This window comes from Mustela nigripes, chromosome 2 (genome assembly GCF_022355385.1).
Source record: "Mustela nigripes isolate SB6536 chromosome 2, MUSNIG.SB6536, whole genome shotgun sequence".
Lineage (NCBI taxonomy): Eukaryota > Metazoa > Chordata > Mammalia > Carnivora > Mustelidae > Mustela > Mustela nigripes.
In genome coordinates, this window is record NC_081558.1 from 108,654,253 (window position 1) to 108,658,449 (window position 4,197).

The following is a 4,197-nucleotide window of genomic DNA, read 5'->3' on the forward strand; positions in this document are numbered from 1 at the left end:
GTTGCCAGTGCCTTCCTGGCTTTGGAGGAGGACTTCCCATGGGTATCCTCATTTTCCCTTTCAGTTGAGACTCCTATGCTCCCTTCTCCCTACCTCATAGGTAGATCAGAAATATTAAAAGAAAAGATCTTCTGTAGGACATGCCCCAGGCTCAAGGGACACCTGAACAAGAATAATAGGGTTTCCATGAATCAAAAGCATGAAATCTTAGGGTGTCTCCCTCTTACTTCAGGAAGGATGCTTGCTGCTTCAAAGGGTAGAAGCAATTTTATTCTAACTAACAGTAGTCACAATCTCCAAGTGTATGCTTTGCTTTAGAAGATATTCCTGCTGGATTTAAGTAGAGTAACACAATTCATCTTTCTGGGCCAGTGGTTACCAACCTAACCATGCAGACCGCTCATACCACACACCACGTACCCAGCCAAGCAACTCACGTGCATCATTTACTCCTTCCTGATGTCTCTACAACTTTGGTATTGTCATTCCCATTTTTTTTTTTAAAGAAAATAAAAGTTTGCTTTTCTTGATGTACCCACAGATGGACCCATGATTTGGAAAGGAAGGCAACCCTAACAAGACACCCGTGGTTAATGCAAATGAAACACAAAGCAACAGGAGATGGCTTTCCAGTCTCTTATAAGTGTCTTTGTAAGTTAGGGAAACAGATCGCAGGCTGGCTGCTCTCTCATTTCATCTTCTTCATGAACTCCTCTCCATTCTTGATGGAGGCCTTCAGCTCAGGGATGGCTTCTGCTATCATCTTCTCTTTGGAAGGGGAGATCTTATCGATGCCTGGATTCTTCTAGATGCCCTTTGCCCCCAGGAATAATGGTGTAGAGAAATAAGCCCCGTCTGTTTCTTGGGACTTAATGAAGAAACACTGAACAACTCCTTCCTTCCTGTTCATTGCCTCCACAAGGGAGAAGACAAACTCGGCTCCCACATAGCCATGGACAGGGCAGCAGAGCCTGCTCTGGCTTAGACCTTCACCTCTTCTATGTGGGCTTCCTGAATCTTCCCAGTAACAGCTGTCAGCTGGTTCTGGAGGAACGTCCACCTTGAGAGTTCTTGGGGAGATCGGAGGATGACAGTCTTCCCAGCATGGCCACCAGTAACAGGAACATTGATGCAAGCAGGAGCCAAACCCCTCAGTTCTATAATAAAAGTCTTGGCTCTGGCAATGTCCAAGGTTGTCACTCCAAAGATTTTATTAAGGTGTGTGCTCCGTGTTTCTTGAAAGTTTCTGTTGCCATTGGGATGATGGAGTTAACCAGATTTGAAAGGATGCCGCTCATGCCTCAGGGCAATGCCAGGGGCAGAAGGTAGCCAGGGTGGCCACAATTGGGGCACTAGTGTTGGACAGGTCACCCCTGTCATGCATGGTTTCCTCGGGGCTCCTGCTGGAATAACCACCCCATGGCAACCTTTCGAGCAGTCTGGCAGCTACTCGGGTGTGAGGCAGCCCTTCCCGGTTGCTCCAATCTCCGTGCAGCTCAGATCAGCAGCAACTCAGGGTGTATGAGTAGCTGAAGCCGCAGAGGGGACTGGCACCAGCAGGGCAGGTGAGGGCGGAAAGTAGGGCTGGAGCAGGCAGGGCATGTACTGCAGGTGGAGAAGCTGGCTGGAGGCAGCTCACGCCGAGGACCTCCACACTGCACAGAAACCCCTGCCCGCTCTGCCTGGTGTCTGGTACGGTCATCTCATCTGATAGCCGAGGAGACCTATGCTCAGTAAGTTTAAGCGAACTGTCCAAGGTCACAGAGCTAGCAAATAATTGGAGTGTGATTCAGACACAGACCAAAGCCCCCAAAACATGTGTTTTTTTTTTTTTAAATGACCTACTGGCCACTCATTTTCAAATGCTTTAAAAATCAGAAAGCATCACACACAGGCATTGTCACTTAATCCACAGAACATACCAGGGAGCAAGGAGGCAGGTATTTATAAATCAATGCAAACTTGTCCCATTATCATACAGCTGGTAAGTGGTAAAGCTGGAAGTCCAGCCATTGTCTGCTTCCATGACCAGTGTCCCTCACTGAAAGAATCATAACCTTCGAGTTCTTTCTGAAAGCAGAATGGTATATTATATACATACATACATATATGTATGTATGTATATATGCCATTCTATACATATATGTATATTTTATATATATATATATATATATATATATATATATATATATACATACACATACTAGAAGAAGGTCATGCCATCTTACAAGAGGATAGCTCTACACCCTTCCTGTGTCTTCTGAGTCAAATTGACATATTTTATCTGGAACAAGGAGTTTTCCTGGTGTCAGCACTTCATAACTCGAAATGGACTTCTCTCCGTCTCACACATCATCCCCAAACCAAAACTGCTAGCGAAGTCCTGCTTCCAGAATTTTTATTATCTGTAAGGATGCTGCGAACTCAGGGAAGGAGCCGAGCTCTGTTCCAGGCACAGCAGCACCTGCAATGTTGACGGGGAGAAATCCACCTTGCAATTGGTCATGGTCAAGGAAGTGAATTTGATCGGAGACGAGAAAGATGGACTGCCATCAGAGTAGTGCGCTTGCAGAAGCACTTTGCTGATTGTTAAAGACTTTTTTTTTTTAATATATCAAACAAAATCTAACAGAATGAACTAAAAAGCCAGAAGCTCCATTTTCTGAGCAGGCAATGAAATCTCTAACTATGGGGAGAAAGGAAAAAAAGGAGTCTGACATAAGGAATTTGGCAAAGGGGGGGAGGGGAAGTTTAGATGGTCTTCCCTGAAATGTGAGACCCTCAAGCCCCCAGAATCCTCAAGTAGGACTGGAAGGTACTGCCTCATTTGAGCCTTGTGATTAAGAAGACACAAAGGAAACAGTCAACAAAACAAAGAGGCAACCCACAGAATGGGAGAAGGTATTTGCAAAGGACAGTACAGACAAAAGGCTGATATCCAGGATTTATAAAGAACTCCTCAAACTCAACACACACAAAACAGACAATCATATAAAAAAAATTAGCAGAAGATATGAACAGACACTTCTCCAACGAAGACAAACAAATGGCTATCAGACACATGAAAAATGTTCATCATCACTAGCCATCAGGGAGATTCAAATTAAAACCACATTGAGATATCACCTTACACCAGTTAGAATGGCCAAAATTAACAAGACAGGAAACAACATGTGTTGGAGAGGGTGTGGAGAAAGGGGAACCCTCCTACACTGTTGGTGGGAATGCAAGTTGGTGCAGCCACTTTGGAGAACAGTGCGGAGATTCCTCAAGAAATTAAAAATAGAGCTTCCCTATGACCCTGCAATTGCACTACTGGGTATTTACCCCAAAGATACAGATGTTGTGAAAAGAAGGGCCATCTGTACCCCAATGTTTATAGCAGCAATGGCCATGGTCGCCAAACTGTGGAAAGAACCAAGATGCCCTTCAACAGATGAATGGATAAGGAAGATGTGGTCCATATACACTATGGAGTATTATGCCTCCATCAGAAAGGATGAATACCCAACTTTTGTAGCAACATGGATGGGACTGAAAGAGATTATGCTGAGTGAAGTAAGTCAAGCAGAGAGAGTCAATTATCATATACGGTTTCACTTCTTTGTGGAGCATATCAAGTAGCATGGAGGACAAGGGGAGTTAGAGAGGAGAAGGGAGTTGAGGGAAATTGGAAGGGGAGGTGAACCATGAGAGACTATAGACTCTGAAAAACAATCTGAGAGTTTTGAAGGGGCGGGGGATGGGATGTTGGGGGAACCAGGTGGTGGGTATGAGAGGGCACGGATTGCATGGAGCACTGAGTGTGGTACAAAAACAATGAATACTGTTATGCTGAAAAAAATAAATAAATTAAAAAAAAAAAAAAAGACACATGAATAGGGAATCCAAAGAAGGATTAAGTGGGAGAGAAACTTTACATGAAAGCTTTAGCTTTTTATTTCTTTGCCAATCCCCCCTCTGCGGACTTTAAAAAGCAGGCAGGTTGCAGGGGGTGTTAATCGACTGTAAACAAACAACCCTGGAAAAAGATCATATGGTCTGAGAGGCCCAGGGCTCAATAAATAATAAGCACCTTCACTCATACAGCACTTTATAGTTCAGAGTACACTTTTAATTAGATCATTACTTTTGATCCTCAACAATGATGGGAGGTCACCTGGGATTAGTAGCCCATTTCATACCTGAGAAAGCTGA

General features: G+C 44.1%; 1 pseudogene; it reads right to left on the reverse strand.

Moving 5' to 3' along the window:
• Positions 1-688: 688 nt before the first annotated feature.
• LOC132010513 (malate dehydrogenase, mitochondrial-like) lies at positions 689-1,602 on the reverse strand (annotated as a pseudogene).
• Between the last annotated feature and the right edge of the window lie 2,595 nt (positions 1,603-4,197).